Source organism: Ambystoma mexicanum, chromosome 3p (genome assembly GCF_040938575.1).
Source record: "Ambystoma mexicanum isolate Mex_15411 chromosome 3p, UKY_AmexF1_1, whole genome shotgun sequence".
In the NCBI taxonomy this organism is placed as follows: domain Eukaryota; kingdom Metazoa; phylum Chordata; class Amphibia; order Caudata; family Ambystomatidae; genus Ambystoma; species Ambystoma mexicanum.
In genome coordinates, this window is record NC_090925.1 from 300,397,944 (window position 1) to 300,422,960 (window position 25,017).

A 25,017-nucleotide genomic window follows, 5' to 3' on the forward strand; every position below is an offset into this window, starting at 1 on the left:
ATTGGCCAGTCCTGTAATTAATGGAGAAAGGGTGCATTGGCTGGCCTACGCCGATGATGTAGTGTTGTTGGACCTGATATTGGTAGGCTTTCGGTGGCTATTGAATAGTCTGTTCAGTTACGCAAGAGACAATGGACTAGCATTAAATCCAAAAAAAGTCTAGAATCATAGTTTTCAAACACAGAAACAAAAAGATTACTTATCCGCAGTGGGTAATGGGAGATCAGCCCATTTTGAAGGCAGAAGAGCTAGTTTATTTGGATTACAAAATATATACATCCCCGGCAGCTTGCAAAAGTGGAGCAGGATGTCCATAACAACATTTTACAGTTTGTTCCTCAAATGAAGAAAGTTCTGATAAAATATTGCACATTCTCCATGATCCCACTGATTAAATATTATCAGGCGAAGGAGGTCCATGTTATTCTGTATGGCCTTGAAGCAAAACCACTCCTGTGGAATAGAAACTAGCAAAATTGGGAGGGCCTAATTTGGAAAAATGTAATTGGGCTCCCGATGAGCCTCTCCATGTCAGGACTCAGGTTCGGACTGGGCCTAAAATCTTTAAAAACTCAAGCAGGTTGTGGGTTGATTTCTCTCCTGCAGCTCATTCTAAAAGCCAAAGAGGGGTCGTTGTATGGAGACATTAAAGTCCGCATGAAAGATGATAAATAAAAATGCTCACTAACCTGAATACGTGGGCAGAGGAAGGGATGTCGCAAGCAAATTCAAATCTTCAAAATCTAATTGAGAACCCCATGAAGGTAAAGAAGAAGTGGGATGAAATGGACTGGATAACCACAATAGATAATATACGAGTGTCGGCTCTTCCAAACCAATTTTTGTCAGTTGACAAGAAACAAGGTTTCTTGGCAAAATACCTACTGGAATTTCCTGACTGGAAAATAAGGAAAAAATGTCTTAGAGTCTGTTTAAATGTAGTTCAAACAGGGGAGGTCCTAGAAAAAAAGAGCCTGGGTGAGAATACAATTGCCTTGTGTAATGGTTGTAAAAACCCATAAGACCAATCCCTTAAACATGTATGAATGGATTGTGAAGGAACTTGGCCTGTGAGATCTAAACTTTTTTAAATATTTGGGGTTGGTTCAGGGGGTTACTTGCCTGAGACGTTTTGGGATAGTTTGATCTCAGGCCAAGGGCAGGCATTGACAGTAGCAGTAGTCCAGGTGATTGAAAGAAGTCAGATTGTTTTCTGAGGAGTTAAGCAAGTTGGGAAGCAGGGTGACACTTCCATAAGGTTGAGGGTTGTTCAACTGATTTGAAAAGGTTGAAGTGTGGACTCAGATAACTTATATACTGTGAATGCAATTGGGAACAGCAAAAGAACCAAATGATGAGTAGACTAATGATCTCAACCTTGTTTTCTATCCCACTGCCCACGTAATATTCGTCTTCCATCTCTCCATCCGCTTCTCTGTTAACATGTTTTCTTGAATTGTCTTCTATGTGAATCAGAATTGTTGAGACATGGGGCCTCATTACGACCCAGGCGGTAAGGGGTTTACGGCAGCGTAAACAGCGCCGACCCTTACCGCCTGAGTACGAGGTCCCTTAGCGCCATGGAGCTTTTAACACCTGCTTTTAGCAGGTGTTAAAATCCATGGCGCTAAGGGACCATGGAGTTAATTACGCCACCGTAATTTACGGTGGCGTAATTAACGCCTTCCCCACTCCCATTATGCCCTATGGGGCAAAAATGGGAATGGGGAAGGGTAAATGGGGATTGGGGACTTACCGCCCCGCCAAGGTCAGAATGGGGCGGTAAGTCCGCCAACCACCATGGCGTAAACGTAGTTTACGCCATGGTGGTAAAGTCACGGCCCAGGCGGTAACTTACCGCCTGGGTCGTAATGAGGCCCATGGTTTTATATAGTCACAATGAATTTTCTTTTTTATTGCATTGGATGTTTTAGGTTTAAATCGAAGTATAGAATTGGTATTTGTTTTAAAAATTTTGTTGAAGATATATGTTATTTTGTAAAAGGTTGTCTTTTTTGACCAAATACATTTTTTTTAAATAACATTGCAAATGCATTATATTTTTCTTCAATAGTAATAGGAGCATAGAATCTGTCTTCAACCTCCTCTGGCACACCTAAAAAGTGTGAATTATTGCTGATTTCAGGACTTATTTCCCTTAGCTCTTTTCTATTCTTTGCTAGACACATGGCCTTGTGAAACAGCATCTTTCCCTCCTTTTTGGCCACTTCATTTTGAATTTTGTTGTCTATTCTCCTGGGCTCAGAACCCATTTGGTGTGTTGCCACTGACTGCCCCTCTAACTTGGGACTACCAGTGTTCTTGACTGAATATTTTCACAAGTGTCACATGGCAGCCTGTCAACTTCATGAGCACCACACTTATCTGTGTTTGCATAGTGCCTGTCCTTTCTCTCTCTTGGAATATGTGTGGCTCAAAATACTGCTCAGGCGATTGACTTGCACGCTCCTTTTGAGTTACCGTTTTCTCTGTATTGAGCTCAACAGTATTCTGATTATCAAGTGAGAACAATCTAACTGTTGACCCTAATTGTTCACCTTGTGTTTTATTTTCATATCGGATGCTCTTTTTAAATCTGTTTCTCTGTTCTTTGGGGTTTCTGGTTAATTTTCCCATTTTTGCTCTTCATTTTCACACAACTCAATAGTCTGGTTCAACTCTAAATTTAACCACATTGCCTTTTTGTGTGTGTGAATTTGCTCTGTTTCACATTCATTCATGTGTTTTCGTATTTTTAAATCAGTAGTCAATTCAGAACCGTTATTCAAAGGTGATTCATGGGCTTCTGTGTTTTCATCAGTGCATGGTCTGTTACATAGTCACTTATTATCAGAACGCACAAGATCACTCCTATGGCATTCTGCACCTTAACTTGGCTGTTGTTGAACTGCACATAGCTTTCCTATCTGTTCAGACAACATTTTGACTTGGGCCTCTAAATATTGAAACCTGTCCATGTCTCTGAGTTCCTTTTGGCCTGGGGCAGTATTGGTTAAATTCAGGAGATTGATTTCTATATGTGTTACCTCTGAATTCATGTGACACAGGAGGTGGAGAACCCGAAGTGACCATCCTTTGACCATGGTCGACTGGTGTTGGCGATTGCTTATTTTGGCGAGAGACATAGCTCCTATTTTGTCTTTAATTGGGTGGGAATTGTCCACTATGCATATTTCCATTTTCATTGAACCTATACACATACCTTGGTCTTTCTTGGTGGCCATACACCATTGTATTACGGTCAAACCTACTCTGAGTCCCTGAATTCTGATATGGGCCATTGTACATTTGATTTTGATTTCTATTTAGACCTGACATATCGGGGCTGAATAGCACCCTGGGGGAATTTCCCAAATATCTAAGGCTAATGTAAGACTCCCTATTGCTGGGATCAACGGATTCGAACATATGAGTTTGTGGTGGTGTCCTCTGTGGAGGCATACCCCTTGGTTAGTTGTCATCTTGTTTCTTGCCTCGGTTTGGGATGATTCAAGCAGCATTTTGACATATTTTATCTCCATTATCGCTGACGTGGGTTCTTTAGATTTTGTTTTTGTCTCCTTATTCTTAAACCCCTCCTCTCTTTGACCATATATCACTTCATATAGTGTGGTCCACTGTTCTATCATCCATTCTAGTGGTTGATCCCTGTCAGATTAATGAATAAACGTAAAAAGTATGCAGTCTTCAAATCCACAGGGTTAGGGTTAAAGGCCACATTAAAGCGTGAACATGCTCTTTCTAAATATTGGAGGAACTGGCGATTGGTCATTTCTGGATTTGCTACAGAAACTACAGAATATTGCCTAACAGCTGTTTTTGCCAGGGTTACTTCCTTTTTTGGCATCTTCTATAGACTGATAAGGTGAAAACTGATGTCTAACCTCTATCTCAAAGTCTGCTCATGACACATTTTCCTGTTCATTGAGACCATGAATGACACTAGCAGTTGCTGAATCTAGTGTTAGGTGGACGTACTGTCTATATTGTTCCCTAGGTATCTGGGGAGCTTTAAATATATTGTGGACTATTTCTAAATGGTCTTCCATGCAACAATTGAATCCCTTTTTCAATGGTTTAATCAATGTTTTGATAGACTTCATGATCTTGATAGGACTACATGGTGTATTCTAGGTGTATGTCATTTTGTTGCTCATTTCCGTTTTCTTGTGGGCAGGAACGATTGTCAATATTGGCTGGTGATTCATAACCCACCTTGGGCTCTAGCCAGGTCTGGCCACAGGAACGGCTTTTGTACATTGTTCCCTTGGACAGAGCTGTGTATAATATCAATTCCATTGAATATAGTGCCTTCTCGCCTTTCCTGTTATTTAAGACTAAATATTTGCCATCCTAAATTCTTGCACTGCCCATGAAGTCATTCTGCCTCATGACAGAGATCAGAATTCTCATCCCTGATCTTATTAATTATTCTTTGCAACTCACTCATTTGTGCCTGACACTGGTCAAATCGCATTATCCTTCTTGTCATTCGCTTCGATTCATTTGAATATCTCCTGCTCCACAGCACGGAATTCTATGTCTTTTTTCATGTTATGTTCTCTAAAGGTTTGTATTTCTGAAATGACAGCATCTTTGTCTTGTCTTATTGCATCGAAAATCCCTTTTAAGTGCATTATTCTTGCTCACTCTCATTAAATTGTTTCTCTTTCTGAGCCAATTGAGTAGCCATATTGCTCTAGCTCCCTCTGTTCCAGTTCTGCTTTAAGCTGCTGCACTTGGTCACATGCCTTATCCAAGCTGCACTGTAAATTGCTAATCACTTCAGTGTCATTTGCCTGCATTTCTAGAGATCTGTGCAACAAAAACAAAACCTTTGCACATAATCTGAAATTCTTCTCCTCCTTGCGGTCTGATGCTCTGAACAGCCTCATGAGGCATACCTGCACAATGCTCCCTTCCTCAAATATGTTTCTAACTGCCTATTTTCCTACTTCTGTGGTAATTCTGTCCCTCCAAATTGTCACATTTTCTGAAGACCAAACAGCATTCGCAAAAAGCTTTGCCTCAAGATGGTTTGCCAGTTCAGAAAAAAATGTGCCTCAATTTGTGGCATGGTGACACTTTGTGTAAGTTAAGTGAGCACACATTGTTGCACCACTTCACAGCACTAATTCATTTAATAAGTGCAAGTTATGGCTATGTTTAGAATGCAATGCCACACCAAGTAACTGCTTTAATGTTTCCCGGCCAATGCACCAAATATGTGGGATACGTTTTGGGGTTATACCTAGCTTTGTGGTATTTTTATAATGGTGGTAAAAGGTGGTATTTATGATGGTAGTATTTCTTATGGTAATTTGTTGTGGTATCTCTTGTTACATTGGTGAGACTAACTACAGAATATTGCCTAACATCTGTTTTTACCAGGGTTACTTCATATAACAAATTACTGGACTTAGTACACTCAGGCCAACTGTTTGGATTTCCTTATGGGATCTTATGTACAATGCCACCAATATGCCTTTTGGCTGATCTTCTCAATTGTAAACAGGCAAATTGAAATACTGCACACTCATTCACTTTCTAGCTAGAGGGGTCAAAGCAGATTCTTCACTTGGAAACATTTATTATCGCACACTTGTCTCTTTGTGCAGATCAAATAAAATGACAGACTGCCACAAAAATGCACCAGAATACCAAGTGACTTTAGAATGTTTGGTTTTATGGTAAAAGATAAACTTAGAATTTACACATGGCCACAGTTATGTAAGTTGGCAAGAGATGCACTCTGGGAAAAAGATAACAAAACCGTAAAGGCATTCATGTCAATTCGAAATTGTATGCCATTTTAACATCCACAGTACTTAAAATGACATGACCTATTTCTTTGACTAACTGACTGACAGGCAATCCAACCCCCTCACTTTAGACTAATATTTACCCAGATGTGCTGGTGATATTCCTGGCTAAGCTGCTCACCTGTTTTGCTCTGGGATTGCACAGATAAGCACTATTTCCACATCAAATGGCTCTCAGCACTGGAGTCTATTTGCCTGCCAGCTCGTCACAGTCCAGCATTCAAATGTGTCTACCCTGACTACACCCACTCACAGCCTTTTTGATAAATTCTCCTGTCACTCAAAGCAAATCCTTCCCCTTGACCAGATCATTCCAGATCAGATAATTCCACTAAAAAACATGTGATTACATTGTTAAAGAACAAGAAGATACATCTCTTGCTGCATTTCCTGCTCACATAATAGCTTGTCTTTAGCAAAATGGATCTTCACATATGTCAGCGTACCCAGTGCACATTCAGCTTGCACGCTTTAAATTTCCATTTAAAAGAGCATCATGTATTTTACAAATTTGTTTTCAGTTCTTTTCCACATAGACTAATTTACACTGACTGTTATTAAGGTCATGTTACATGTTACTGTAGTTATATATTAGAATGTTAATATGTTAGTATTAGTTTAATGCAAATCAGTCAATGGAAACACCATCCTGAAATAATATGCAAGTATGACTATGTGCTCTGCATTTTTTGTGTCCTGTGCATTTCCCATCTTGCACCCCATGCATTGGCAACCATGTGCATTCCGCATTTCTTCATCTCTATCTAAGACCCATGCTAAAACTACATGTGATGCTAAACTAATAAGCCCCTGTAATTCAAAGCCCCTTTCACCCAGAGCACCCAGCAGAGCCCTCAGCAACTCCTCCTACAGGAGGGGAGTAAAAAGGTATAACACAAATTGGAGGGATGAGTAATACACCATGCATCAATAAGGCCTAATTCAAAAACAAAGTTGGTGAATTGAAGGTGGGAGTTGGTTGCTTTGAAACATAGGGCCTCATTACACGGACGGCGGTAAGGGTTAACGGTCACCGTTAATGGCAACGGTGACCGTTAACCCTTACCGCCGTACTACGAGGTCCCTTAGCGGGTTGGTGCTTTAACGCCTGCTTTTTGCAGGCGTTAAAAACCAACCCGCTAAGGGACCTCGGAGCTAATTACGGCACCGCAAAATTGCGGTGCCGTAATTAGCGCCTTTCCCATTCCCATAGAGCCCTATGGGGCAGAAATGGGAATGGGGAAGGGCAATGGCGGAAGGGGGATTTACCGCCCCACCGACCTTGGAATGAGGCCCATACATTTGATTTCTTATCAAGAAGGGGGTCCATGATCTCATTACTCCATGATCTCATTACAGTCTCCACACATAATGAGGTTGTTGGGACTAGACCAGAAAATATAATTTCTTAACTGAATCCAGAAAGCAGGGTCAGCGTTGGTAGGGCCATACACATTTAAAATAGAATATTCTATAGAATCAATAAGAAGCTTGACCAGAACTTATCTTCCAATATCATCGATTCTCTGGCGATGATCTTACATTGGAGATGTTTATTAATAAGGGTAATAACTCATTCTTCTTTCCATTCACAGCACTCGTGAAAACCTGACCCACCCATAAACGTTTCAATTTAGCAGCTTCTGCCTGTGAGAGGTGAGATTCTTGCAAACAAGCAATGGAAGGTTTAGCCGTATTAAGGTGGGAAAGAATTGTATGCCGTTTAATAGGATTATGCAGACCTTTAATTTGACATGTGGTTATGTTAAATGACATAGGTAGCTGTCAGGATGTTATACGCAAACCTATAGTCCATAGTGATATTCTGTTGCATTAATAAACAAAATGGAAAGAAACATAAGGAAGAGGTAAAGTCAAACAAAAAGAACATGTAATTTTGAGATTTCCAAAAGAACCAACTAATGTTGAAAAGAGTAGTGGCTAACAGGAAACAGCCACTCCAAACCATATTGGAGTTGAGACAGTGAGTAGTTGGAGTGGAGAGCCAGACCCAGAAGGGCTCACTCAGTGCCCCATTCTGGCGAGAAGATCACATTGTGATAATCATTTTCTGAACATATGCCAATTCATGTAGGTGGTCTGGTTGTATCCATCTGTGTCTCTGGATAAAATTGTGCAAGTTAGTTGGATTCTGAAAGGTGAACATGTGGCCATTAAGACTAACCTTCAGAGGCTGGATGGATGATTCCATACCTGGCGTTGAGTTGCCTTAGCGCTGGGCTGAACATCAATAACTCTTTCCTTCTTGCCGCAGTGCATTGGAGACATCCTGAGACATAAAGATTTTGGTGCCCTCCCACATAAGTTGATTTTTTGCTTTGCTTTGTCCATGATGAGCAGGACATGAGTATAACCAAGTAAGGCAACATCTAGAGTTCTTGGAGCATTTCGAGATGAGACTTTGGGTCCTACACAATGGACCCTTTGGATATTGAGTTGCAAGGTCGTAGGAAGATCCAGAAGCAGAGGGAGCATAAACTATAGAAATTGAATGGGATTGGGATTGTCTTTTTCAGTATTCTCTGCAAGACCCACAATTTGTATATTGTTCATCCTGTTTCTGTTTTCCAAATGTTCTGCTTGCTTCTGTAGGGATATAACTGGTTTTTCAAGTAACAATACTCTTCCTGTGACATCTTCAGCATTGCTAACCCTTCTTTCTACTTCATTTATTCTTGATTCGAATGTGGACCATTTGTCGCCTAGCATTTGCAGTTTGGTGGTTGTAGCTTCCATGAAAGGTTTAAGGGATTTAATCTCAGTCAAGAAGGCTTGCATAACCGGGTCTTGTATATATCATCCTTGGGTGTGGGAGAGTCACTTTTCTGTCTCTTGGGAGCATTATTAGTTGGCATTGATGGTATATCCTTTGGTTGCCCTTTTCTTGAAGCCATATTAAGACGGGATGTGTGACACTAGGTTTATAATGAGTTTCTGCACCAAGTTCAGATAATAATGAAACAGTCACCTACATGATGCAACATATTGTAGAGTAAAGGGTACCATATAAACCAGCCTCCAATAACTGATTTCAAGATGTACCAATAGCTTAAAATGTTAAGCTTCAGCTAACAGTAAAGGCAACCACATACTCAGAGAACCTTTTCCTTATGTAGCTGTACTAAGCATATATTGATTTGCCTTAATCATGCGAAAACAGCTCTTTCAAGTTACATTCCATGTAGCCATGTGCCAAAAGAACCTTTATCTTATGTAGCTGTATTAGAAGTTCATTAGCGCATCTTTATTTAGCAAAACAGTATTTCCCAATTTAATTCCACACAGACACACAAAAATACTATTTTCTTTTGTATTAATATTAAAGACAAATTAACATGTCCTTGTTGAAGCCAGATAACACTTTCATATATAAAAATTGCTGGCAGCCATGTGCCAAAAGTACCTTCTTCTCATGCAGCAGCACTCAAAGGTTATTAATATGCATTAATTATAACCAGCAACACTTCACATTTAAAATCCTGGCAACTGTGTGCCAAAAATACCTTTTTCTTCAATGCCATGCTGGAAAACTGGTTGACAGACCCTTGTTGTGAGGAAATAGCACTACCGAGCATTTAGCGGAACATCATCACCGTGCCAGCCGACCAGCTGACAGGACTCATCGGCTTCCTCATTACAGGAACTCGCTGTCACAGGCCACGGATCCAGTCATTCGCATTCACTCCTTCTTTCACTTTCCATCAGGAGCCTGCATTCGGCGAACCACAGACTCTTTCTCTAAATTATCCTCGTAGAGAGCAGGTAGGTTTACAAACTTCCAACCGTATTATGAGGCACAACAAAATGCAATATTAACTCATCGGAACAGGAGCGCTGAATCAGGCGGACATCTGCGTCACCGCTTAGTCCCGCCCCCCCAGATTCCACACATTTTCCAGAGCATGGTTCACTCTATTTTTTTTATTCCTGCCCCTTTTTAGTGGTACTGTTCTAGGCTTTTTCTTTAGCCTATTTATTTGCTTTGCGATTGTGATTGCCCCATCTCTTTTATTAGATGGAGCCCTCTTTGGGTCAGGAGAGTACTCAATATCCTTTATTAACCTTCCATTTGATCATGTACTATTAAGATCGAATCATCCGCATTTAGTTTGTTTAACTGACTGGGTTGTGTTGTATTAGGCTGCACCATATTAGCTGGCATACTACCAATTAGTTCTACTTCGGTGCCGGTAGACCTATAATCGGTATTGTAACACAACCTCCACCAACTTAGTCATACCCACTTTCAGAAATTGTTGTTCTTTATATATTGAATTGCACCTGGTAAATAGTGCCTTCAGGATCCTCATACTCTCAGACTCTCCCCCAAATCCTCATCAGATGTCACAGATGAGGAGAAGGAGTCCTCTAAGAGTGAAGGAGATGATCGGGTCCTAACTGCACATCTTTCAAGGTGTGGTGATTTCTCTAAGTTTGTTGGTTTGGGGCACTTCACGGTTAAAGGAAGAGTTTCAGGAATGGTAATAACAGACCAGTCGGCACATTTGCTATGTCTCTACGTGTTTGTAGGTTTATCACCATATTCAAAAGAAAGGTTTTGTCTATCGGGTCTGGCTCAGATGAATCAATATCATTATGACCATCTATTTATTCCATGATGAACCTCTATAGCCGTACAAGTAGCTGGACTAATTGGTCTAGTAACCAGTTTCAGGTAGGTGCTAATTTTATCCTGAGCCATGGCCGGTTCACCTCCTTTGTCCCAGACTGTTTCAATCACTCCCACGTCATTCCATAAGAGGGTGTACACGCTGCAGATCTGGCTCTGACAATTAACAACGTTTTGCCGGTCAGAACACCAGTCAAGTGTTTACAAGCCAACTGGTAACATTTTCTTGCTGAAGGTATGTTTCCACAATCGGAAATAGGTAAAATATAGTGCCCCCACTCCCCGCACGCACACTATGAACAGCATTCAACAATGCAGAAGCTCTGTGCACGTGCGCAGGTGCGTGGCCTCACTGTTTTTAAGTCTTGCCTGACTTGAGGGGGAGTGGTCAATTACCAGCAACAAGTATATCACTAAACGTAAGCAAAATAATATACATTTAGTGTTATATAGACTTTCTATGAGTCCAGTATAGAGTCTCTGGGTTAAACGTAAGGTTATTCAGTTTGAAGTGTACCTCCAGCAAAAAGCGGCGAAAAAGCACAAACGTTGCAGTAAATTCCCAGCCGGCTACAGCAGTCTCCCACAGAGGAACAACACTCAACCCTGCACTATCATCATGCACACACAAGTGCGTGTGCCTCGCTGTTTTTATGCCTTGCCTGATGTGAGGGGGAGTGGCCCATTACCACCAACAAGTATAGCACTCCAGCAAAAAGTTTTGAAAAAGCACTAAAGTCGCAGCGAAGTCCCATCCAGTTCCAGCAGTTTCTCGCAGTAGTTTCATAAAAGTAGGTAGGATTCCTGACTATCTTGGCACTCAGGAGTGATTAACGTCACTCCAGTGTCTCAAGGACAAGATGGGTCCTTTGTTCTCTGTCTCCCAAACTCCGGAGAGGCTGGCCCACACTTTCATGGTTCCTTCAACATGGTGTGGTCTGGGCAACAGTTTTTCTGTCAAAGATTCAGGTATTGTTCCAGAAGCAGTTCACCCCGAATGGTCCCTCCGGATGGTTAGTGGACAGACCTTGCCTTTTCCTTTGAAAACCTGTCACCACCTAACGAGTGGAGGATATTGGAAAGGACTGCCCTCTCAACATGATCCAACAAAATTTTCTTGAAGTTTGAAGTCCATAGATGATTCAAAGAAGTGGTGGGAGACCACTTCTTTTAAAAGTAAAAGACCCCATATGATTGGACTAAAGCCAGCATGTTTTAGGAATCCAATCCCTGCTCTTGGAACAAGTGGACCTTGCCTACTGACATCACACCCAAAGTGCTTTGTGCTACAGGAAGGTGAGAGCATAGGATGGAAATACAGAGGCAGATGAAAGAAGATGGTGACACCTTCCGCCAGCTGTAAAGCTCTCCCTTTGTCTACATTAAATCCAACTGTTTGATTCTCAGTACAATCAAATGTCTTTTGATATTCAGCACCCTGGTTTGGGGCTACTCCTTTTGTGAATGGGTGTGCCTTTTGATTCCTGTTTCCCGGACAGCTTCTTGTGGAGTGGCTGTCTCACTGGGGCAGTTGTCCCCTGCACTCAAAAAGAGCACAGAGAGGCAATCCCCCATATTGCAGTCTTGATAGCGGCAGCAACGACAGCCTGTCTGGGTATAATGCACATAACCCTTAAACAGGTGAACAGGGCTCACAGATCTGACACATGTGTGATTTCAAATTGATGTGTCATGGATAGGTATGAGAGATGTTGCCCATCATAACCAAATATCCGGTATGTCTTATATGTATAGTTCTGTCTGCCACCAGGACCGTAATCTCACAGTTATGAAGTTTTTGGAACAGGGGTGCATATCCTAAAAGTAGCCCCTGCGCTTCAGAGACTTGGCTGTCACTGCATCTTTCAAATGGGCACCTATTACCTCTGAGCCTGCTCTATGCCACTAGAGAGCAGGCACTGCAGATTAGGCTACTGATGCAGTTGGGAGCAAGTGTAAACTATGCTTTTGGCATTGAGCTCATGAAAGGGAAATCTGAGCCATAGATGGAAAATGGAAAATGGAATTACCTGCATCATTTTATTAACTAATACAAATAAAAAAAAGAAAAGCCAGGGCCTCTGCTCTCTTGCCAGATGTCAGGATTCACACTGCCTAAAAACATTCACCCTAAGTGGAAACAGGTTGAATACTTGCAACAGGAGATCCCCATTTGATAATAATCGTCCACTTCCCTTTCCTCTCTGAGTCTTGGAAAGTGGAAGGAAGCAGCCCACTGGATTTATGATAACTGCACTTCTCAGAATATGAAAACTAGCAATAGCAAACCTTTTAGAACCATACACATATGTATTGTAGGAACTGTAGTAAACACAACGAAGGAAAACATTTCCAGCCATTTTAGAAGGAAATGGAAAAATGTATATAGCAGTCACAGGGCAGATTAAGATTGACTGAGGTTTTCAATAAGGGCTAGATAGTCCGCAGTTGGCTCTGCCTAGTCCACATGTAGCAGAGTCAAGAGAGATACAGTGACAAACGCCTTCATTTAATGCAGTGTTAAAGTGAAGAAGTACCTCCTAACAAAATCTTAAAATAGCACACTGTACACAGAGATTCCCAGAATGAGATACAATTGTGTATGCAGTGATGATATCACTTCTATTGCTGCAATTCATCAACTCCTCCAATGTGCAGTGATGAGGCAGCAGCATGAGTTAATCTGTTCCTTAATCTGCTTGGTTCTTTGGTGTTTGCACGCCATAATATTGAAAGTGGTAAATGTTGTCCTCATTTTGGATTATTACCTTATCAAACCTTTTTCTGATAATGTTAATATTAAAGTGGGAGTGGGTCTGTGAGAGCCCTCACTTATGCCTCCGTCCAACCTGCACACCCTCTCCTCCCCTTTATGCCACTCTTGTATAACCCTAATGCCACTATAAAAGGCCTAACATAAGCAGTGTCGCATAGCAATTTGCTATGCAATTCTGTATTTTTGCTCCTTAAATTGACACTCCCGTATCACAACCTGCTATTTAAATGACCTTGTTCAATGAAAGCACACATCACCGTGCATTCCTCTCTTGACCTCAGGGCTCTCTCCACCCTCTTTTCTCTGTTCCCTGGAAGTTTAAAGGGGTTAATGGAGAGAGTGCAGCAGCAATAATCTCAACCAATCTTAAAAGTGCTGAAGGGCTGTTTGAGAGTGCTAGGCAAGACAATTGCAAACCCGAAGTAATCAGGGTGACACTATTACGAAGCTACCTATATCCTGTTTGCCAAAGACCGGTACGTGTTAACTGCATATGTGTGTCCTGCCATTCTATTCTCAAAAATATAAGTTGTTATACTATGCATAATTACAGTATTGCTAATGTAAAACACTGCATTGCATCCACTCCATGTTTTGGTTGGTGTATCTATATCTCAGTGTCAACTATATTTCATTTTGTTGGAAAGACGCATCATATTGACGAGTGAACACTGATCCCAAACTCATTGTCCTTCTATCTTATCACCCTGTTTCTTTATATCAGCTACCCTGAAAGTGAGATGGTCAAACGACAATATTCTACCTATTTTGCCCAGTGCGCTGCCTGCTGTGCCATCTACTCTGGTTAGTCTCTTCATCCAGTCTGTATATCTACAGATTTACTGCAATACCATACAATGTAGTTAGCCTACAGAGCTTGCTTTGCTCTACTATTGATTGCATTATATATGTATAGTGGCTGTGGGATAGAGCTGGCCAATCTGGAATATGCAAGTAGCCACCTGCCTGTCATGCTGGCCCCCTGTGTCTCTACCCAACCTTCACTGTGTCCCTGGAGGTGGTACCGCAAGCTGAATCTCCACTGCAGTGCCACACCTCAACTCCCCCCCCCTTCCTCTGCTGACTCATCTGTGCACCTCCTGGCTCACCTTCAGTTTCTGGAAATAGTCATTTCCAATCGCTGATATGAGTCATTTCTTTATTAAGGGAAGCATGAATTGCGCACCTGATGGCAGCTCCAAGTTCTAATAGTAATACATATCACGTTAATGGTCACACAGGGCTGGAATGCTGTGCTTGGGCCTACCTGGCTCGGCTTCAGTGCCATTAGTGGCTCTGCCATCCACCAAAAGTGGTATTTCATACTATCATAAACATTGTTGATATCAATGGCAGGCAAAGCCATTGATATCAACAATGTACACCATACTATGTACTATGTCTCAGGCTATGACTTTCCCTTTGCATTTTTGTTTTTGATTTATGAAACTTCTGAACTTCTCCTTACACAGCAAATGATGGGTCAAGCATACAATATAAGGGACACTGCCCTGTGCAACATCGACTGCACACAGCAGCACATGGCATTTCACTGAAAACAGTTTTCAGAGAATTGTATCACATCTATTTATGTGTGTCCAGTCATGCAGCTAACCTTTTTCATTTTATAGACACTCATCTAATTAATTCCTTACTTCAGCAGTACGCAAAAATGCTATATTGTTGCCTATTTAATGTCTTGGGTACAAATAACTTCTGGTGACCTTAGAAATATTAGTATTACCTTGCTACTCAAATAGCTTTGCTTGCTAATCAAGAAACCTTTAATTGGCAAACTCTGCTAATCAATTTTTGAAAAATGTATGTCTTGCTATATATGTTCAGCAAACAAAAAAACACGACAAAGGTGAGATGACGTAGTTCATCACAACAAAACCCATGAAATTCTGCCGGTTCGGGAGGTGATGAGAATCTTAACTCAGAATCCCCAAACGGTAGACTTCCAGCATGTCATTTTTAATCTCATTGTTGCTCGCTGCTGTGATAATACGTTTGTGCTCATTTGCTGAGCAATGGGGTGACTCTGAGTTAAGATTGTCATTGCATCCCACTCCCATTGAATTTCATGCAATAAATTTGATTATTTTAACTCAGTTTTAACTGTAACGATATATCGAGAGACCATCCTTAACCTGGGGAGTCCCCCCCAATCAAGGTGCCCCACAATAATTTGACGACTCATATAGAGCCATGTAAATCTCCGCCAAGTGCCAACCATGAGCCAAGAACCAAGGCCGGGTAATAGAAGGTATATATGTTTACTTAAATTATAGGCTCAATGAATAATGACTTTAACTGAGTATACACACCACCTTCTCTGTAGCAGAAAACACAGCTTCAACAACACACTTTGTTAGGATGTTACTTTTAAACACATTTTTGTGCATTTTACTTTTGACACACAACCATGGAACACAGGCTAAATAACCAGTCCAACCTTTTTGTCCCATGCACCCTTGAATAATACTTTGTAAAATGACTAGAGCATAAACATCAGCACTTCCTGATAAGGGTTTATTCTTAATCACACACACATTTCGATTATCAAAGCAATCTTACAGCAGCATTTGTTATGTTAATTTCCCTGCTTGCTGGAAAATGCTTGCAGTTTTGGAAACATGGATTTGGACAAATGCATGTGGCAAATGACATCTTGTTTCCTTTTCACACAAAAACAATCTAAAATAATTCTGCTAGCAGGGCAAGCTACTCACTCTGAGGAGAGAGAGTATGTTGTACAATGGAAATTACACTAGTTTCACTTTGCAAAGCGACTCTCCCCAGCACAGAAAACCTGGGCATCAGTGATATGCAGCACCCCTCTGTTTAAAGGCCAGATCTAAGGAGTGGGGACAGCTTTCAGGGACCTTTTTGTATTAAAGACAAGGTTTGGCAATGTAACAAACAACTTTTTGTTTGAAGGCAAGCTTTGGGAATGGTGACAATTACACATGTATTTTTTGTAGCCAGGACACCCCAATTACTTTATATGAATATAACATTATTCCCACCAGGAGAGAGGCTAACAGTTTCAAACTCTTCCAAGCTACCCTCAGCATCAATCTATTTGGGAGTTTAATAAATTAATATACAGTCAAATATGCTAAGGGTCTACACAATTTGAGTTCCACCCCTATGAAGGGAAGATATTAGTTTAGTTTAGTTTATTATTTGATAATGCGCACAAAACCCAGGGGTAGCCGGGCGCAGCAGTCTTAAGGATACTTAAGCTTATGTTACATACATGGAATACATACAGGCAATGCAGTACATGTAATATTGAAGAAATTACAGAACAGGTATACAGAATGCTTTGAATACAAGATACGATACAGGTTCCTAGCATGAGAAAGTCTAATGTCAGGTATCGAAGGTATCAGGTAGTTAAAGGTGATAATCAATCCGGGCCTAGCGCAGTTGTTGGTTGTCGTCCGTCCACTCCATAGCCAACTTTTCACATTAGATCTAAATCTAGTGTATGGTAGGTTGGCTCGTAGTGCAGTGGGGAGTGCATTCCAGGCACAGGCCGCTCTAACAGGGAAACTTGCCCCCCCCCGCTTTGGACAGTCTAAATCTGGGTATTTCAAGTAGAAGGTGGTTAGATGCTCTAGTGTGGTGAGTAGGGGATTTTCTAATCAGTCTGGCCGAGATATATGGAGGCGCAGTGTTATTCAATCCTTTGTACGTGAGGGATAGTGTCTTAAGGAGAATTCTATCGCTGATTTTTAGCCAGTGCTGGTCTTTTCTGATGCTAGAGACTTGATCTCTGCGGGGTATGTCCAGAGCTGCTCGAAGAGCATTATTCTGCAGTATTTTCATTTTATTTATGACGGTTTTGCTGGCACCTGCATAGAGGGCATTGCAATAGTCCAGTTTCGACATTACTAAGGCATTGGCCAGGGTGATGCAATTAGTTTTGGAAAGGAAAGGTCTGCAGGCCCTTATTAATTTGCAGGTGTAGGCTGTGGAGGTTGCTAGGGAATTAACTTGTTTTTTTAGAGATAGTCTAGAGTCAAGGTAAAAACCTGATGTTTTTACCTCAGTTGCCACTTTGATTATGTTGCCATCTATGTTGAAGGCATGGTAGTTCAGGCTACGTTTTCTAAGGTTAGTGTCGGAACCCAGGATCAGTATCTCAGTTTTGTCGCCATTCAGGCAGAGGACATGGGAGGCCATCAATGCCTGAATGAGGAGGTAGATCTTATTCACTAGAGCTGTGTCTTCTACAAAGTTGCCAGATAGAGGTATGAGGAACTGCGTGTCGTCCGTGTAATTGGTATAAGTTACCCCTAGTCTGTCCAGTCATTCCTTACCTGATCCAAAAGCTCTGGAATAAGTGGCAGTGGATATCTGTCTTTTACTGTGATCTGGTTAAGCGCTCTATAGTCAATACAAGTTCTTAAGTCGCCCTCCTCTTTAGGTACGAAAAAGAGAGCTGAGGAGGCAGGAGACTTGGACGGGCGGATAAAGCTGTTAGCTAGATACTGATCCAGGTAAGATTTTAGATGCTAGTTTTCCTGCTCCGTTAGGGCGTAAATCCGACTGCAGGGGATTTGGGCTCCGTGCACCAGATCAATTTGGAAATCGTAAGGCCTATGTGGAGGCAGGATGTTCGCTTGCTCTTTCTGAAAAACATCCTGGTAATCCAGATATTCAGTTGGTAAGGAACCAGTGAGTCCCAGAATGTTTCCTTTCTTTGGTTTCAGGTTGCAAACATTTTTATTGTAACAGGTGTTAGCACACTCTTGAGGAAAGGTCAGAACTCGTTTTCGCCAGTCGATCCTAGGGTTGTGGGTTTCCAGCCAAGGCATTCCTAATATCATCTGGAACTGAGGGGCACCGATGAGATCGAAGGTAATGTCTTCTTGATGACCGTCCTGACACATAAGCATGACTTTTTCGGTATACTGCATCACTGGCCCAGACGATAGCTGAGAACCATCCACTGCTGTGACGTTTTCCGATTTCTGCTTTTGTCGGAGAGGAAGGCCTATTCGTGTAGCCAGATCTTAGTCAATATAATTTCCCACGGCTCCGCTATCAATGTATGCCTCCAAGGCATGCATCTTTGACGGTTGTTTGTGGTTAACCAAAAGTACCGGGATAATTAGATGTGCGGTCTGGACAGATTCGTTCTTTTCGCTCGACAAGTGGACCCCTATGCTTGCCGGGAGTTTCCTGAATCTTGTTCTCCATCCTCGTCGTCTTTGTACGTTGCTCTGAATAATTTCTTGGGTGCTTTCACCGGGCATTTCCGTAGGAAGTGCCCTGCTTTCCCGCAGTATAAGCAGAGCTGTTGTTGCCTTCTTTTCTCCCTTTCTGCCTTGGTGATAGGACTCTGTAATTCACTGATCTGCATAAGTTCAGTCTGTTCATGTGATGTGGCTTGATTGTCATGGGATCGCACATAGACCGACCTCCCTTCTGCTCTTGTTCGGTCAATTTTTCGATTCTGCAATCTGTGATTGAGCTGCACAGTCAAGTTGATGTATTCTGCACATCCCTTGGGGGGATTTACCACTAGAGCTAGAACATCCTTAAGTTCTCCACGCAACCCTTGATGAAAGAGCGTAGTTTTCTTTTCTTCTGGCTAGTTTGTCTGTGCTACAAGACAATTGAAGGTTGCGATGTAGGTCAATAGGTCTTGGTTTCCCTGTCTGAGTGACAACAATTCATTGTCCAGAGCTTGTCCTTGAGTATGCCTTGCAAACAATTTCTCCATCTCACGCTGAAATTCCCCCAAGTCTTGAAGCAGAGGATCATCATGGTTTACTAACGGTATTGACCAGTCCACTGCGCTGCCTCCTAAATATGAGAGTACAAATGCCACTCTGGCTTGATCGTTAGGAAAAGCCCCTGGCCGGCACAAAAAATGAATGCGACATTGGTTCATGAATATAGCGTACTTATTAGGGTCGCCAGTAAAGCATTCGGGCGGGACCAGTGGCACTGCACCTGGAAGAACCACCTGAACTGGTGTTGATGGCTGTGGCGTGGGAGGATGGGCAAATCCAGGTAGTGGAACCTGACCTGCGTGGGCGTGAAGCATTTGTCTTGCCAAGTCGTCAGTTTGCTCTCGAGTTACAATAAGATCCCTCCTTAAAGCATTGGTTTCCTGTCTGGAGGCATGAACTTCAGCCCGCAATTCCCCCAAAAGTTGGGCTAACTGGTCTGTTCCCAAAGTATCCATAATGCCCAGGCAGAGATTCGTAGAGACTTCGCGTTCTGTTACGCTCACCTGGTCTCTGCGGGGACATTGGGACACGGTTGCAGCCCTCCCTGGAAGTGGATCGCCCTTGTCTGGCTTCTTCCCATGCACATATGCTGTGGGCTGTGACATTTGGTGACAATGCTCCTGCGTGGATCTAAGAGATTGTGAGAATGCTGCTATGTGACTGTTGTCTCTCTCAAACCCTTCTTCTGTCCTGCTTCTCACTGCAGGGGCGCTTCTTGATAGAGTGAGTTCCTTCACTGGCCCATTGTACTTGGCAGCCCAGACCAGCTGTGCCTTTGTCACTCCTGATGGTAAGTGTCTTATGGCTTTAAAATATTGTGATGTTAGTTCCTGATTATTGTCTTTGTCTTTTAATGATGTCTCTCTTCTGCTTTCTTCCAAAAGGTGAAATTGCGGCCTTGCGGTAGTTTCGGTGCATGAAGCGAGGCCCAAATGGAAGAGAAACGAGCCCACGATGCTCCGACAGCAGGTGAGTGTTGGTTTAAGGTTGAGCGCAAAGATTTGTCAAAAGTGCTACCTTAAACGTAATGGGGGTCATTCCGAGTTGGGTGGTAAGGGATACTGGGCACCGGTAAGGAGACCGGTGCCGGTAATCCCTTACCGCTCAATTACGAGGTCCCTTAGCAGGAACCATAAAGGACGTGTGGTCTGACCACATTGCATACATCAGAGGCATCTAGTATTGAAGTCCTATTTGTGACAAAATTGCATACATCAAAGTCATCTAGAATTGACAGTCCTATTCGTGACTAAATAGCATACATCAGAGGCATCTAGAATTGACAGTCCTATTCGTGACTAAATTGCATACATCAAAGGCATCTAGAATTGACAGTCCTATTTGTGACTAAATTGCATACATCAGAGGCATCTAGAATTGAGAGTCCTATTCGTGACTAAATTGCATACATCAAAGGCATCTAGATTAGATGGTCTCAGCAATGAATGAGATGCAGACCACAGAGTATACCTAGCTAGGTAAGCATATAGATGGTGGCATTAGATTTAGGACTAGCAGTTTGGCTACAATTTCCTTATGGTATAGTTGGCACAGACGCTAGTAACTATGGACACGTGGTGCAGCTAAAATAATTTGATCTGGTCTTACTTAGTGAGAATACAACTCTAGGCTAGGTAGACACGGGTAGGGCTTCACCTGGTCTGTTGACAGTCCAGTGGTATCATGGTGAGTAAGGTCCTATTTAATTGTATCAATGGTAAACAGGTGGTGGAGCAGATATGGCAAGTGTGCATTTACAGTATATTTGTGTAAGATTGACCATCTGACTATTACATTGCACTCGATGGTGCATCCCAGTGGTGAAAGATCTAAAGTGTGCAAATCCACCATTAAGGCAGGCAGATTCCACCCACACAGGAAAAAACATAAACTGTTCTTTTCAACTGACACTTCTCCACCATGCTCCTGTCTGTAACCAGCACCTGGATGCCATAACACTGTTCCTCCTCCCTCCCCCCCTTTCATTCTCTTTTCCTTCTCCCAGCTCTCCTTCTCTCCCCATGCCCGTGACCGTGGTCTCCATATTGACCCTCACCTCACTCTATCTCACCACATTTCTCTGACTGCCAAATCCTGTCGCTTTCACCTCTACAACATTCGTAAAATTCGACCCCTTCTTACCTTTCACGCTACTAAACTTTTAATTACCTCCCTCATCTTCTCCAGACTCTTCTACTGTTCCTCCCTTCTCTTTGGATGCCCCTCCTCTCATCTCTCCCCTCTTAAATCCATCTACCACTCTGCCATCCGCTCCCTATGCCTTCTCTCACCTCTTGATTCCATCTCCTCCTCTCTCACCTCTCTAGGTTGGCTCTCTTTTCACTCCCAGCTCAAATTCAAGTTCCTCTGTCTTGTCTTCAAATCCCTCCATGGTCTTGCCCCCCCACCTCTCCTCCCTTCTTACTTGCTATACTCCTTCTCGTTCTCTCCGCTCTGCTAATCTTTTCCTACTCTCTCCTCCTCCACCACCCTGTGGCCCCTCCCGCTTCCGCTCCTTCCAACTCCTTGCTCCCTTCCACTGGAACCACCTCCCTCTTCACATCCGCTCTTCTTCCTCCTACCCTTCCTTTTGCTCTTCTCTAAAATCTTGTCTCTTTCATTCACCTCCCTAACCCCCTACGTTTCCTCTCCTCCTCCCTACCCCTCTCCTCTCACCTCTTACTCCTGCTCTTCCTTACCCTCAACATCCCAGTTAGCTCCTTCCTCCCTTCCCCCTGCTCTCTTAGAGTCTTACGTTTTCCTCTCTTCTTCCTCTCACATTCTTGCATTCCCTCTTTCTCCTGCTCTTACCTCCTCTAACATCTACTACTCCCTTGCACACCTCTGCTCCTCCCTACTCCCTCCTCACCTCTGCAATGTTGTAAATTGTTCTTTATACTGTTTTCAAGTTGTGATTCAATTGTCATTTTATGCTTGCTGTATGTCCCATGTAGGTAGAATGTATACATTTGAAACTAAGTTTGTTTGTATTTTTAATTATTTGTACATTTGTTGTGAGCACCCAAATCCCATAGGCATTTGTATTTGTATTTTATTGAATTTAAATAGCCCTTTACTCCAAATAATTAAAAATACAAACAAACTTAGTTTCAAATGTATACATTCTACCTACATGGGACCTCTGTTTTGGGGTTTTCGGGGTAGACAGCCAGGCTCCTCTTTGGACAGCTTGGGGTCTGGTGACTTCAGTCATAAATTGTCACTAGCTTTTCTCCCAGATCGGGATCTCCTTAAGGATCAGAGCCTAGTCAGCTCTTGTCTTCCCCCCATATCTCTATCCAGGCAAAGTTTGAGGCCTCTCGATGTTAAGACCTCTCTGCCCAAGATGTCAGGCAGCTGTGTCAGGATACACCCCCAGTGGAATAATGGCAATTCCTGGAAGATCTTTGGCATCTTTCCCTCCAAGATGTTTTTTTATTTTTTATTTTAGGCAGGTTTTCTCCTTGTCTCATCTCTTTCTGCATAGAGTAAGTGCTTTTAATGTATAAGCCACACCTCCAGTTATTAAAATCAGAAGGTGCCAGTTTATTGGTGCTAACTTTCCATTTGGAGGATCATTCTTTCTTCCTCCTCTCAAGAGCCAACCCCTCCTTGTGGATGGGCTAGGTGAGTCCTGTGATTGAAGAGAAGTGAAGAGGTTAATATGACAGTTTCTTCCCTCAAAAAGTCCCTATCGTCACATTTTAGTAACATACTGTTAAAAGACATAATATTGATATTAATATTCCCATGTCATGACCGACTTAATGAGACAATTCCCCTATTTACACAAGATTGCCTGTGTGAATGTTATTTTTTTCCAACTTGCACAATAATAACCATCTATATTAATAAAATGTATATACAGTTACATGATTCACTAGGCTAACATCTTCATGAATCTTGGCTTCGGCACAAATTTTGGGAAGCTGAATACATTTTAGATTGCTAATGAGTTTCCAAAAATGTAATATTTATGAAAGTGGTGGCAATGTAACGGGAATGGCATCAGCTTTCAAATGACATATGAATGAACTCAGTTCAGTGAGTCTTATCGTTTCTGAGAAAATTCACAATTATGATATTCCATTTAAAATATTGAAAATGTTCAAACATATATGCAAATCCAAACTCCCATTCCTCCATATAGGTTTAATTTATCTGAAAACACGTGGTTCCAAACACTGCAGTCTCTTGGGCTGAATGTTGGTTTAAGCCTATTGTTCTTTGAGAGTTGATGGCTGGCATCTGCCATCATGAATCCCAACTGGCCCCTGACATATTGTCCTTGTAATCTTAAATTGACCAAAATTGTGTATTTTCAAGCATTTTCAGCCGAGGACAGACCTGTTTTCCACCAGTCTGTTGTAAAAACATGGTATCCAAGAGCTTCACAAAGATATTTGCTCCCAAGTAAGGAGCCAATCTGCCCTGCCCGGGGGGAGGGTTCTTGAGAATCTGCCCAACAACAAGAATCATGTGTCTGTGTTTAAGGAGATTCACATGTTATATCTGAAAGAAAATACACTTTTCAATGATTGCCTTCATTTCTCAGTGCCACATTTTACATATTTACGTTTCTTGCATCTTTCTGTTATGGTTCATTCCTGTTTTTACTAACATGGACATTTTTCCTTTCCTGAAGCATTTTCATTAATGTGGCAAAGTGAAAGTAAAGGGCTGCTGTTCATTTTGATCACTTTTATTTACATGATGTTGGTTTTTGTTCTATAAAGTGGGTCTTAGTCACCTGAGTGGAAAGATATTAACATGGATTTGAATATTACCTGCAAGGCCCACTTTGGACTTTCAATTTCCAGAGTGCACATCATCGTGATGTGTACAGTTCCCATGGCAAATGCTGCTTTTGTCTCTCATCCAACAATGTGTCTTTTCCATTAGTGATCATACATGTTCCTGCATTAGTGATTCTTCAAAGTGATCTCCATAATGAAGAGTTTCCAAAAATGGATGTGCACAAGAGAAGAAAGATGTCACTCAACCTCCTCCAGTTGAAGAGAAATAACTATTTTTCGGCAAAATCGATAAACACTTATGACTATATTCCAGGTAAACTATTTGGCAAGACAGGAATGACATTTACATACATATTTATGCCAGGACTCCAGACTGCAGTGTATGCCAAGGTTACAGATCACTAGATGGGAGCTGTTTCAAACAATAAACATGAGGATCAAAGGATTTAATGCAAATTGAGAAGAACTAAGGGCCAATCGATTGATGAACCTGCAGAATAGGTATGTCTTGGACTTGATTAAATGCAATGGATGGTGGCGTTGGCGCCAAATCGGGCCTTTTTGCTGTACATACCCCCTGCCCATGATGGAGAAAATGGAAACCTGACAGAGGCAAAAGCGATGTTGTCAGACCTGCACATGAAGATGGTAGAAGAAGTGGACAAGACTGAAGGAGATGACTGGTTCTCGTCCCTTTTCTCATGGAATCTGACCTGGACAGCAAATGCCTTCAAGTTAAAAGGAGCAATACTACTGTTGGTAATGCTGGGATTCTGTGTTGTGAGAAACATCATTGAAAAATGTCAGAAGACAGCAAAGAAAGCTGTTGGAATGAAGATAATGATCAATATAAATGCTGCAACTGATGAACAAGTACAAAATGAGGGCACCACCCATGAACACATAAAAGGAAGCCCCCTGGCACCTCCAGAAACAAAGTTACACTACCCTAAGGATCAGAAGAAGTTTGTAGGATGTTGGATATTCTGTCTGGGGATTGTTGCCACATGACTTGGATTGTGGATGAGCAAATAAAGAATGAATGAATTTGTTACCCCTGAGGGGGTAACACATATATGGATTCCAAAGAAATCACAGTGTGAAGGGAAAGTGATGTAGATCGAGAAGGTGGTTGAGGACTCAACCAGCGGGAGGAATGAAGAGGAGCAGATGACATAATCTCTAGTTAATGTTAATGTTAATGTTAAAGGACATTTGTACCGCGCACTATCAC